Consider the following 14,502-nt stretch of genomic DNA (forward strand, 5'->3'; position numbering starts at 1 on the left):
CAGCAAACGGAAGCCCAGAGGATAAACCTAGGGGCAGAGTGGGCGACTGGTTCCCATACGGACTCCGGGCAGCGGTTAAAACCCATCATTTTCAGAATGTATTGTTATCTTCAAATATAGTTGGCAAATTAAAAATACCCCGTCACATAAGGGGGGGGGGCGAGGAGAGAAAGAGGGGCTCACATTAGTTCCTTCTCTGTGCCACTCTACTAGGTAATGTACATCCACACATGTCATTCTCATAACCTAATTAGGTAGAAGAAGAAAAAGGGTGGGGAGGCTCCAGTTTGCAGATGAGGCAACTAAAGCTTAAATTGGTAAATTAAGTTCCCTGGGGTCATACAACCAGTAAGTGGAAGAGCTGGGCTGGAGGCCTTGGTCTGCGTGGCTCCAGAGCCCCAGCGCTTCTCCCCAGCCCATGCTGGCTCCCAGAAATTATCTACAAGGCTTAGCGCTGTGTCTGGCACTTTAAAAAGCGGGTCTCTCCCTCCCTGAGGATCCTCTGGAAGGAATACAGGGTAAGTGTTTGGGTGAATTATTTTGACCTCTGCACTTGAATTACCTTGAGATAAGCCATCCACATCTCTCAGTGTTTTGTTAATTAAATTAACTATCCACTTCATCCACTCAGGCTCTAAATCAAAATGGGTTATATGACACAACTTGCATTTTGAGGGATACAAAGATATGTAAGAGAGATGGTTGTGTTCTAGAGTTTCAGGCTTTAGTAGGGAAGCTGTGTTCCCAAGTCATTATAATGTGTCTAATAAGACCTTAAGTATCGTGGGAGTTCTGAGGAGGGAAGAGGTAAGGCGTGCAGAGTATATATGGTTTTGATGGGTCAAGAAGAGGTGGGTGGGAGTGGGAGGAAGGTGGGGGTGACATTCCAGGTAGAAGGAAAGGAAAGGTCAGGGAGTAGAGGCTTAGAAGAGTAAGGAGCCCAGGAGATAACACACTAGCCAGTTTGGCTGAAGTTCCGGCGTGCGTGGGAGGGAAGCCTTCTATTCGACTCAGACCTTGCTAACTTGTAACTTCCTTGTTACACTCTAAAGTAAGTATTCACAACCTTCCAAGTAATCTTAAACATCTCTAAATATTTTCCCTTACCTGTTCACCTGGGCAGTCGTGGGAACTGGAGTTGAAATTTATGAGTGTTTTCTGGCCCGGAACTGGGCACATGGTGTACTCCATCAGTGTTTGCCAAGTGAATAGAAGAAATGGGGCCATAGTTACAAGATCCCTCTGCGTAGCTTCCGCTAAGAAATGCCATTCATTTCTTTCCGCTTGGAAATGTCATTTCAGGCTTAGAAATGTCATTCATTCTTTCCCGAGATTGTGGCACACTAGACGGAGTGGAGCCTGAGCGCCGCGAAGGAGTTAATGCACAACCTCCCCCAAAGGGGAGCCTTACTCACGTAGCTGGATCAGCCACATTATAAAGTTCCTCACTGGAATGCACAGATACTGCTCCTGACCAGTTGGGTTACTGTCGAAACTAGAGACACAGATAAATAGACCATGAAAGGTAGAAGTTCAGACAACACAAGTACATAGAGAGAGTAAAGGGCAAAAGAGGCCCAAAGCAGCCCCATTATCACCCAGTACCAATTAGGACCCATTTGCAGATAGCAGCCTATTTATGGTCATTAGCTGGGCTTAAAGAACAGAAGGAAGACAATTTGTTCTTTCAAGGAAGTTAAAGTGTGATTGTAGCAACATGGCTGCACAGCAAAAATGACTGTACACTGTAGAATAAAGGAGGAAAGTAGGGCTACGGAGAAAAAGGAAGAAGACAGGTACGTCACCAAAGAAAGAGGGCTTTATTGGTCCAGGAGGAGCTGCTGAACAAGAGAGCTGGCCCCCGTGACCCAAATATATCCTGTAACGATGCATACTTTCCCAAAGATGACTCTGCCACACAGAGTTTTTAAAAAGGGGAAGAGACATATGAATACTCCGTAGAAGAATTGCAAGTCAGAATTAGGGTGGGGAAACGCAGACCAGAGTGGGAAAAAAAGAAGGAAGGAGACAGGTGGGAACTTGGTGTGAGGAAAAAGGAGAGTAAAGTGAAGAAATCTAGACAAGCATGCGGTAGGAGATGCCAGGGAGGGGCATCTGATTGAGGAAGGCAGGACTGTGTGGATGGGCACAGAATGCTGAAGTGGCTGCTCGCTAGATGTTTCTCCTTTTCCGCTACGCGTTCCTTCTCCTCCTTCAGCGGTGCGTCATAACTTAGATAATGGCACAAAATAAAGTGATGGTGAAAGCTGTCATTTAATGTCCTCAGCACATGCTGGCTCTCTGTGTTCATCCTCTCAACAGACCTGAGAGATGAGTATTTTTACCGAAATCTGTCCTGGTTTCTTATTGCTGTTATAACAGATTACCACAAACTTAGTGACTTCAAACAACACACAGGGAATTATCTTACAGTTCTGGTGGTCAGAAGCATGAAATGAGTCCCATGGGGCTAAAATCCAGGTGTCAGCAGAGCTGTCCTCCTACTGGAGGATCTAGAGGAGAATCTGTTTTCTTGCCATTTTGCAGATGCAGAAAATGAGGCTTAAAGGGATTAATTGCTTTGCCCAAGGCACGTGGCTAGAAAATGCAAAAGCGGAGACTCAAACCCAGATCATTTAAGTTAACACTGCAGTTTGTAAAGACCTGCCATATGGCTAATACTTTCAGTAGAAGAAGAAACACCTGGCTTGTTTCCTCGCCAAATCTGGAGCAGAGAGAGTAGGTACCACTTTTCCCTGCTCAGGTGATCCTGCCTCTGCAAAGGTCAGAATCACTGGGCCTCTCTTCGCTCACTTCTCTAAGTTCTTGCCTCCTTAGCCCCTCAACACTACACTCATATTTGCACATTTGTCCCAAACCCAGAGCTGCACCCATACGTTGTTCCAGAAAATCTGTCTAGATGTATTCCAGACCTGCACCTTTCTCATGCACCCCTTGGGAACAAAATTCTTAGAAGAGGTACAAATGTGCAGGTCAGTGTGAGAGCCAGCATTTCATAGCCTCTCCTCGGCCACTTGTAGTTGACTAGGTTGTTGTCTAGAAGACGTAAAATATTTATTGCATCCCCCAGACAGCCACAAATGTCAAGAGGGGTGGCAGTTAGACAGCCAAGTGTAGGCTTCTGGCAGCTCGCAGGGTGGTCTACTGGCTTTGGTCTAACAGTGAGCACACCGCACTTGGTGTTAGAAAGCCAAGGTTCAAACGCAGTCTTGCCCAGTCCTTACGGTGTAACCTTGGGTAATGCCACTCAGTGTCTATTTCCTCACTTACAAAATGGGTAAAACACAACTTGTTGATGGGATTGTTGTGATCACTGAGATAAAAGATGTCGAAGTGATTGGTAAACACCAAGATCATTTACAAGCATGAGAAAGTATGAATAATAACTAGAGGAATATTTAGGAAGGGCGGGCTATTGGGCTGTGGCTTTGCTTCGTGTACCAGTGAGCCCTGGGGCCTAGGAGGGAGGTTTTAATGGTTACTGATACCACAGCCAAAGGCATCGAGGTTGAGGTGAAGCAGCCTCTCTCACCTTCCTCCTGTTCCCTACTCAAGGGCTGCTCTGTTGGAGGGTGCTAAAAGCCTTACCCATCTCCCATCTGTGCCCCTTTTTATTTTCCATGGAAGGATTCATTGGCTGGGGGAGAGGGGGGAAGCTCTTTGGGAGAGGGAAAAAAGCTTCCCAGGTGTGCTTGGGGTATGGCCAGAGTCAGGTACCAAACAGCACGTCCCTATGGCAGGGGCCCTCTGCACACTGCACCAGCATTCCTGAACAGTTAACACCGCCATTGGGCCTCATCCCTAGGCTTTGGCCAGCTCTGGAGCCTCTGGTCCAGATTATGAGGTGATGCAGAGATGACCCTTGAGGTTCCTCCTCTGTACTGGGGCTGCTTCCCACCTGACACAGAAATTAAATTACTCAGGGAGGACTCTGTTCTGCTCCCCTTGTGCATTATTTCCTCCTGGTATCAACCTATGAAGGGCTTCCTGCACTTTACTGCAAGAGTCTCCAAGGCAGAAGAAGGCCCTGGGACCCTGTTTTATTTGTCTTTTTCAGTCCAAAGCGGCACAGCGCTTTACATGTGGTAGGCACTCAATAAATTATTTTACTCAGTAAAAAGGCAGGTGAAATAAATTTTAAAAATGTATATTTGAGTGAGAAGAATATATGAGTGAATTATTTGCCTAGAACTTTATTGCAGAACAGGTTAGAGTATGATGAAGTAGAAAGAGCATGGGCTTTGGACAAATCTAGCTTTGAATCTTAGCTCCACCACTTAGAAGTTTTGTGGCCTTTGGTAATTACTTAATCTTGTAGAGCTTTAGCTCTAAATGGGTATTATAATACTTAACTAAAAGGGGTACTATGGGGCTTCCCTGGTGGCGCAGTGGTTGAGAGTCCGCCTGCCGATGCAGGGGACACAGGTTCCTGCCCCGGTCTGGGAGGATCCCACATGCCGCGGAGCAGCTGGGCCCGTGAGCCATGGCCGCTGAGCCTGCGCGTCTGGAGCCTGTGCTCTGCAATGGGAGAGGCCACAACAGTGAGAGGCCCGCGTACCACAAAAAAAAAAAAAAAAAAAAGGGGTACTATGAAAATTACATGAGAATATGCGTGAAGTTCTAACACAATATTAGTTACCCAACCAATATTCATTTTCTTTACCTTTGCCTCAGTTTCTTGAAGCAGACAGACCAGAACAAACAGTGAATGATGAAGGCATCTAAAACTAGTGATTTAATTTTGTTTTAAAACAGAGCCACATAGGGAATGTAGATTGGTACGGCCACTGTGGAAAGGTTTCTCAAAAAACTGAAAATAGAACTACCATACGACACAGCAATTTCACTCCTGGCTATATATCTGAAAAAAAAGCCCCACTAATTCAAAAGGGTAAATGCACCTCATTGTTCACAGCAGCATTATTTACAATCGCCGAGATATGGAAGCAACCTAAGTGTCCATCAACAGATAAACGGATAAAGATGTGGTATATATATACAATAGAATACTACTCAGCCATAAAAAAAGGATAGAATTTTGCCATTTGCAATGACATGGGTGGACTTGGAGGGTATTATGCTAAGTGAAATAAGTCAAACAGAGAAAGACAAATACTGTATGATGGGACTTCCCTGGTGGTGCAGTGGTTAAGAATCCGCTGCCAATGCAGGGGACACAGGTTCGAGCCCTGGTTCAGGAAGATCCCACATGCCGCGGAGCAAGTAAGCCCGTGTGCCACAACTACTGAGCCTGCGCTCTAGAGCCCGCGAGCCACAACTAATGAGCCCACGCACCACAACTACTGAAGCCATGCCTAGAGCCTGTGCTCCGCAACAAGAGAAGCCACCCCAATGAGAAGCCCGTGCACCACAACAAAGACCCAGGTGCTCCCTACAGCCTCAGTTCAAAGGAGAGCCCTCCAGAGCCCCTGCTCCACCACAGGCTCAGCCATAGGCTCCTTTTTGCTTCCTGGTGCCAGATGGCTTTGTCCACCCATTCTCTCCTGCTAACCAATCTCTCCAAATCCAAATTTCTCCTCTCCTACTCTGTTGCGCTTAAATTTGAGAACTTTTTGGCTTTTCAGCTCTTAGAGACAGACTAATGACTTCCCTTTCCCTGTACCTACAGTATTTGTCCAGACCCAATCATTTTATTCTCTTTCTGGCCCATGGAGGGGAGGCTGGACAACCAAAGAGATAAAGTACAAACTCCTCGGCTTATATTCAATCAGTACCAACCAGGCTCCAAAAGGCCAGCTACTTACCTTCCTCCGCTCCTCTGAGTGGTCTCTCATTGCTTCTTCTTGAACTCTTTACCACCTTCTGAAGCTCAGCTAGAAAACGTTTTCTTTCCCCAACTACCTTTGCCCAGAATTATCCTTCCTTCTCTACCTACCTCTCTTGCCCCAAGCAAACAGCTCTCCAAGCGAGCCCACACTGGGTCCTGTTTGGTGGATGTGTGTGTGTGTGTGTGTGTGTGTGTGTGTGTGTGTGTGTGTGTGTGTGGTGTGTGTGTATGTGTGTGTGCGTGTGTGGCTTTTCTTCCCTACTGGCCTCTGCTACGGCAATCTAACCTGGCACCTCATTACCGTTTTTCTTTTTCTTTCTTTTTTTGTTACTTCTTTTCTTTACCCAAGTTTGTTAATAAGTTAATTCTGAACCCACAAAGGAATAGATTGCTGTACATTTTAAAAACTCATTTGACAAATAATTGCAGTAAAGAAACAAAAATTGTACACTTCAAATTACTTGATGAGTGACACACTTTAAAGTCAGTGACTACACTCCTAGTAGTTTTGTCTTACTGAGAAGGTATGTGATCAGGGAGAAATTAAGATGTCATTTATCTCAGGGCCATTATTGACCATGTGCCCTTTCATAGCATGATTGAATATCAGCTCTGGCTGCAAACCGAGAGGCTTCATAGTCAGCTCCGTCATGGTGCAGACAAGGAAACCAAAGCTCTGGGAGGGAAAGTGACTTGTTCAAGATCAACGATGTGTCATTTCAGGGTCAAGATTTCAGTCCTGATCTCCTGACTCTTAAACCAGGCCTTTGTATTGAATTTGTTGCTGATCTTTCTTCTTTTTAACGTAGGGAGATACCACCTCCCTTTATGTTTCTTTAAAATTAAGAGATACTCCCCTGCTCTTTTTCCTTACAAGTTTAGCCAGAAGGGGAGTCACATAAACAAAGTTGACAAGGTGAGAACCTTCTACCCTCAACCTCCATTCAAAGTGTTCCTCACTCTTCACTCTAATTTCCAAATTCCCATAACTCAAGAATACTCCTTTGCTCCTGGTTAAAATGCAAATACATATAAAAGAGGCACCGTGAGCCTCATGAGCCATCGATGTCAATGCCTCATTGTGAATGATTTTAGTAGAAACCGTTCTTGTATTTCCAAAGGGAGAGGGAAGACACCCTGACAGGGAAAGAGGCCTGAGGAGAGAGAACAGACGAACAGATGAACTTCCTAACCCATGATTTGGGGGCTTCGGGCTGTGAGTAGAGACTGACTCCTGATAATATGGTGTATCTGCCCTTCCCCCCTTCCATTTTAGCTCCCAGTATGGATGAACTTTTCAAATATGGGGTTTACTGAAACTTTCCTGTGTTATTCCAAAGCAGTGCTTCCTTCATATATATTTGATTTTTTTCTTTCTTTCTTTCTTTTTTTTTTTTGTTATTTGGGAGAGCTAGTAAGGAAGTGGATGGGATGGGGTGAATTTTAAAAAATGGGATTGGTAGCGGGCAGAGGATGGAATAGCAGCTGTCCCCCTTCAGAGACGACATTGCCCCTGCCTGAAAGTGCACAGTTCACCTCAAAATTTTTCCACACACAGGAATAGCCCCTGTGAGCCCCACCCTGTGGAAGACTGCCCAGTGGCCTGGCACCATGATGATTTATTCAAATTGCACAACCTCCAGGAAACTCCTTTGCTCTGAGGAGTACAGAGTTTTGAAAGGCTGGAGTTTTCTTTATGTATTTTTCTTGTGTCTTCATTCAGTTGGTTTTCTTCTAAAAATTATTCATCCCTACAGTGTTGATGTTTCCAGACACATTGAATAGGTCTAAACACCATTGCTTACTAAACAAACCAATTTTCAGAGCAGGAGGAAAAAGAAGTGAGACTCACCCATCAGGCATGAGATCATTTTTTCAAGCTCATTACCTCTTTTCCTCACCCAAGTTTGTTGGACCAGAGAACACACAAACCACACCTCACACTTTAGCTCCTATTAGTGAAATGTGGATTGACAAAAGAAAAAAAAGGAGAAATAGGAGAGGATGAAACAGATAATAGGCTATTGCCTTAGCCCAGATTCTGAAACCCAGAACAAGATTAGACACTTGTATGACTCAGAGATGGGGATAAAGATGGCTGTGGAGATTAGATCAGGGCAATTGCTGGTCTGCTTACACTTAGGGTATGATGAGGTCGTGGGAATGATGAAAGGAGGAGCTTTTTCCCATGGCCATGACCCCCATGGCCCACAGCATCCATTCGTTTTTCTTGCTTTACAGCTCTAAACCTGCTCTGACCAGTGTGGTGACTAGTAGAGGCTTGTAGCTATTTAAATTCAAATTAATTCAATTAAATAAAATAAAAAATTCAAAGGCACTAGCCACATTTCAAGTGCTCAATAGGCAAATGTAGAACATTTCCGTCTTTGCAGAGTTCTATGAGACAGCACTGCTTTAGGTCCCTGATGCTTGCTGTGCTGAGCTGAGTCACTCACTCACCTGAAGTCATGGAGTAAGATGTAAGCAATGGCTCAGGCATTCTCAGCCAAGTGAGGACCTCCGGTGTGGGCAATGCCAGTGGGATGCCCAGCCCCAGGGCAGGAGTACCATGGAGATTCCTTGGGGCAGGTGAAATTAAGGCACCTCCTCATGAATTTTGTCTCTGCCCCGGTTAGGGAACAGTGACGCACCAGGGGTGTGGGTAGCCTTCATTGCCATGAGGCTCAGATTTCAGCATCAAGGGGAAGCATATTCTAGGGCTGATCAGTGTTTGCTCTTCGTAAGAATGTAAGCAGGAGAGGTCAAAAGAAATTCCGAGTGTTCATTTGTTTTTCTTGACTAGATGATGCCTAAGATCCCCTGTGTACTTACAAGTCTATGATTCTTTCCAGATAGTTAAAAAATATATAGGTGAGTTGATTTATAAGCCCATTGTTGCAGAAAGCAAAAATAGTCTGTTGTAGTAGAAAGAAAAATAAGGAAATTTTCTCCTCATTGAGAAAGAAAAAAAAAAGCCAAACATTTTTTATAAGGTTTGAAAACTATACGACCCAAGTTATATATATAACTTAAAAAATATATATATATAAAATCTAAGTGAGTTCTTCATATGCTTGGCAATTCTATTCAGGCAAAAGTGATCAATAAACATTATCTTTAGTTTAAAAAAAGACATTAAAATTCATAAAAATTCTAAATGTCATAAATATCTTTAAAGCTAGTTATAAGTGGGGTTTTAAGCTCATAAACATAAAATGATACTGTTATTATTTGAAACTTAATCTGTATTACGTGTAGAAATGTTGTTAGAACAAAAAAATACAACCTGCAAATCCTGGTGGAAACACCAACTGGTGAAGAGTAAAAGTAAGTTATGTAAAAATAACATTGTGTAGATAAAAGCTAATTTGTTGACCTATTTCAACGTTTATTAAGCAGAACTGTTTGCCGAGAAGAAACATGAGTAAATTGCCTCACAAATCCCATTACGAGTAGACAGGACCAAATGATTTCTGACAAGAAGATTAAGAAACTTTCTCTCTGCTAGGCTAATTTTCCTTTTGCTTTTTTAACTCTACATGGAAACTGGAGGTCCTCAAAGGTGTCTGTCTATCTGAGATTTAATCAGGAGACAGAGGTTTTCCCAGGGTTCTTGGAGTTTTCTTGGTCTTTCTGTGAAGAGGTGGAAATCAGGATGGGTGAGTAACACCCCCTGGAAGAACGTTATCTCAGTTCTGAGAACTGGACAATATCAAAGGAGTTAAGAAAGCAGTTTGTACAATTTAAAGAGAACAGAATAGTCACAATATCCTAAATTACAAAAAATGATAGACTCTGTTCATCAGGAAATGAACTTCTTCCCCAACTCCTAAGAGTGCAGTTATCTTCCCTGCCCAGTGGAATGGGTCTACTCACCTGTTCTCTCCCCCTCTTCCACCTCCTGGTACTGTGCCGGCCCACTGTGCACACTGCTCTGGCCTGAGGTGCTTTTCTACCCTGTACCAATCCTTTGAACCTCTGGGACCAGGGGAGGGTGGTCTGTGATTGGGAGAAGGCATCTCACATGGGCTGAGCCCGATGCTGCCTGAGCCTGCCTCTCTGAGGCCAGAAGTAACAGGAAACTTTCAGCCAGTAGATTTCTGCTACTTTGGAATGTGTGACTCTGACAGATGCAAGCACCTTCTGGATTCCTCGGAGGTCTGGGCTTCCTCGAACACACACTCAGGGCTTTTGTTTTGATTTTGATTTGATTTGTTTCTACTAGCGTGATTTAATGCTTAATTCTGCTCTTATGCATTAAAAGTCCTATCCACTGTCCCAATTCTTCACAGTCAGGCTGGTACACATTTATGTGTCCAGGGTCATGTCTAATTTCAGTTTCTATATCTTGCAGACTCTACATTTACGGGGATAGGACTTGCCCAAGTAAATGCTCCCACTGAGTTGGTCCAAAGCCTAATAAGGGGCAAGAGATCTGGAAACAAAGATTGCGAGATAGAGAGAGGGCTCAAGTACTCATCTGATGTTATTCAATTAATTTCTCTCTTCCCTTCCTTTTTCTTTCCTTCTTCCCTCTGGAGCCGCCATGTGTCATAACAGCACTAACAACGTCTAAACAAAACAAACATTTCTTTCAATGGCTGCATAACACATCACGGATACGTGCATCACAGTTTATTTAGCCTGGCATGAGCCATGGGTCCTGGCAGTAATGTCAGGATTTACTGAGTGCCTTAATCAATAGACTTTGGGAGTTCTCATGGGCCAGGTTAGGTTTTTCAGGAACCGACTCTGAGACAGAGTACAGTGTGTGGTGTATTTATTAGCGAGTAAACACCCATGGAAGGAAGAGGGAAGAAATAGGACGGGGCAGAGAGAGAAGTTGGGCTGCCATGCAGGGTGGACAGCCCCAGGAAACTCTAGAGGAGGATGCCCTATCACAGTCGCTCTGCCTTGGGCCCCTCTATAAGCAGTCCTTAGATGTGGGTTGCCCTGGGAAGGTGCTTGTAGCTAAAGCAATCCCTGAAGGGGGCTGGCAGTGGAGGCTGGAGATGCCAGTACTCCCAGCAGCTGGGCAGCATGTTCCCCCTTGAGGGGGCCTGCACGGGGCATCTCTGAGTCCATCACATGCCTTATTCCTCCTCAGCTCTGCAGGGCATGGTTAGAGATAGCAAAATTCACACAGTGGAATCCTATGCAATTGTGATGAAAAAAATGAAGCCACAGAAAAATACTTTATGAGCAGCTGCATCCCCTGGGGAGATCAGCTCGGTGCTTTGTGACCACCTAGAGGGGTGGGATAGGGAGGGTGGGAGGGAGACGCAAGAGGGAGGGGATATGGGGATGTATGTATATGTATAGCTGATTCACTTTGTTGTACAACAGAAACTAACAGAATACTGTAAAGCAATTATACTCCAATAAAAATGTTTAGAAAAAAGAAAAATACTTCATGACATGGAAATATGTTCAGTTATTATATTCAGTATTTATTTTTAACATCTTTATTGGGGTATAATTGCTTTACAATGGTGTGTTAGTTTCTGCTTTATAACAAAGTGAATCAGTTATACATATACATATGTTCCCATATCCCTTCCCTCTTGCATCTCCCTCCCTCCTTCAGTATTTATTTATATAACTATTTATCTAGAACTTATGATGTTCCAGACACTCTTCTAAGTGCTACAAGTGAAAAAAGCAGGTTACAAAATAGTGTGTACAATTTGTCACGCTTTTATTTTTTTAAAAAGTGTATATATGTATATATGAATTAAAAAGTTAGGAAGAAATTAAATATCAACAGGGTTATATCTGGATGATGCGATGTGGATGACTCTTTTTTGTAGTTCATATGTTTACAAACGATCTATGTTACAGAGAAATAGGTAAATTATTAAAAACGTGTTCTTTTGGAAATCTTTATGGTAAAGTAGCAAGGATGCAGACAAGGACGTATGTTTCCATTCATATCTTAGGCATTTTATGTTCTATTACTAGGATTATGTGGGGAGAAAATAAACATGAATCTTTTCAAAATAGATAACGTGAACACAAAACCCATAACAAGAAACCAGAGACTAGCTAGGAAAAGGAAGATTAATTTTCAGACAATATCTGTAAGTGATTAGATGAGGCATTTCAGGTCCTGAATGTGTAAGTATGACTGGTTTATTTTTCCAATACTGTAAGTGCTTTCTAACTGTTCTGCTAATCTCTCCTTCCCTCTGGTTCGGTGGCTCCCTTAACTATTTTTAACCCCATTCCAAAGCGCATCAGTAAATTCTCATTACTAAAAATCTCAGTTCAGTTAGAAAGACTTAGATATTTTCTTCCTATCATTACAATTTAGACTTGAGACTCCAGTGGTTTGGGAGGATATGGGGAGGAGATGGGGGGGTATCTCCCAGGTAACCCCCCTTCAGATTCCCCGTATACACTCCTCTGAGAGTGAAGTGATGTTGTCTTAAGTGACTGGACTGGGAGAGGCTGCGGTCCCTTCCTCTTGGTCCTTACCACCATCCACCATCTGGCTCACTGCCAGCAGCCTCAGTGTAGACAGGGGGAGCTGTACAGGTCTAGCTGATAACGATGCTCGCCCAACCCTAAATAGCTCCCCTAAGCACCAGAGGATGCTCTGCCCCCTTCACTGGTTTGCAGCCAGCTGCCAGTCTCACCCACACTCCAGTACCCCAGTTCTCAAACTGAATCCATCTTCAGTGCACCTCAGTAACCCAGAATTAAAGGGAGGTATGTGTGCCCAGTTTCTGCCTGGCCATACCACTGCCCATCACCCTGCATTGCTATTCCTTCTCTGTGGTAGTTCCAAGGCAATTTAACAAGTCTGGTGACTAATGTGATTTCTAACTGGACTACCAGATGTTGGTCCTATACACACCCTCAAATTTTCCAACCCTCATGGGGCTTCTCTCTCATCTTTGGAACAAAGAACCACTGGAATGTTTCTATTCACAAACACTGCACTCCTTAAACAGACCCCTCACTTAAAATCCACTTTTTTTTTTTTTTTTTTTTGTGGTACGCGGGCCTTTCACTGTTGTGGCCTCTCCCGTTGCGGAGCACAGGCTCCGGATGTGCAGGCTCAGCGGCCATGGCTCACGGGCCCAGCCGCTCTGCGGCATGTGGGATCTTCCCGGACCGGGGCACGAACCTGCGTCCCCTACATCGGCAGGCGGACTCTCAACCACTGCGCCACCAGGGAAGCCAAAAATCCAATTTTTAATGGGGGAGGGAGGGAGCTGTAGTGTAAACTGGGTGGGAAAGAGACTGGCCCCGTATCTGGAAGTTCTTTGAAATAAGAATGTGGGTTATATAAAGCCTTTTGCTCTAATCACCAATTTCAGGGGAAAGAAAGACTTCTCCAAACCATGATGCTGTCTACCATGTTTTCAGTACTTACTAAAAGTCCCAGGCATTGTCATATTTCCTCTTCACTGTGAAGTATATACTATCACTAAGCCCCGCTTTATAGATGAGGGAGCTGGAGGTTAGGGGAGAATAACTTGCCCATGGTTACAGAGCTGTTTAGAGGGAAAGACTCTGGTTGGTCTGTCCTCACAGCCTGTACTCTTAACAACTAGGATATACTGTTTGAGTGTAGTTAGACAATCAGTGTAACTTTTTAAATGTTATTAAAGCTCCGCTTCTATATTAAAAAACAACTGAGCCAAACCTTAGAACAGTGAGCCGCAGGGCCCAGGTCTGCACAATTCTCTAGTGCTGCTAAAAATGGCTTTTTCTCCAGCAAGTCTTGACTCTCTTTGCAAATTTTACTGCAATATTTAAATTCAGGCTTTCTGACCTCTCATGGGTCCTCTCTCTAACTCAGCAACCCTTTTGTTCAAGTTAATTGACGTTCTCATTTTCTCTTCGGCGCCTATAGACGACGAACGCTTCACTTTGTTCATATTTTTTAGATGATGGTCACCAAAAAATGACTTCGAAAAGCAAGTCTAACCCTTTCCCTGGAAAAACACATACCAGTATTAATAGACTCTTACAACTGGAAGGGACTTTAGCCCATTTCAATAACCATTTATTGTTATTATAAGGAACAATTATATGGAATAATCATATACCAATAAAATAACCAGTTAGTCCAGTTTTTTACCCAATGAAGAAAAGCCTCTATATTATCTCTGATGTCTGATACTAGGAGGCAAGTCTATGGAACTTGTTGTGTTTATTGCAGAGGTATTGAGGATGTTGTGTACAGTCTTACACGTTGGGTCTGAGAGGTCCCAAGGGAAAACATTATCTCTGGTCTCAGTATGTGGAATGAGTATACTTTTCCTAATCAATTGGTTTGTTTTGATCTATTGGACACTGTTAATCTTCAACCAGATTCAACCTTGCCTCTGTTCTTACCACGCCATTGAAACTCCTTGGCAAGTTCCAAACAACCTCTATTTTGTCAAATTCAGAGGACTCGTCTTTTTTTTTTTTAATATAAAATTTATTTTTATTTATTATTTATTTTTATTGAAATACAGTTTATTTACAGTGTTTCAGGTGTACAGCAAAGTGACGCAGTTATATGCATATACTTTTTCAGATTCTGTTTCATTATAGGTTACTACAAGATATTGAGTATTGTTCCCTGTGCTACACAGCAGGCCCTTGTTGTTTATTTATATATAGCAGTGTGAATCCGCGAACACAAATTTCCAATTTATCCCTAAGCCCCCTTTCCTCTTTGGTATCCATAAGTT

This window comes from Stenella coeruleoalba, assembly GCF_951394435.1.
Source record: "Stenella coeruleoalba genome assembly, chromosome: 5".
NCBI classification, from domain to species: domain Eukaryota; kingdom Metazoa; phylum Chordata; class Mammalia; order Artiodactyla; family Delphinidae; genus Stenella; species Stenella coeruleoalba.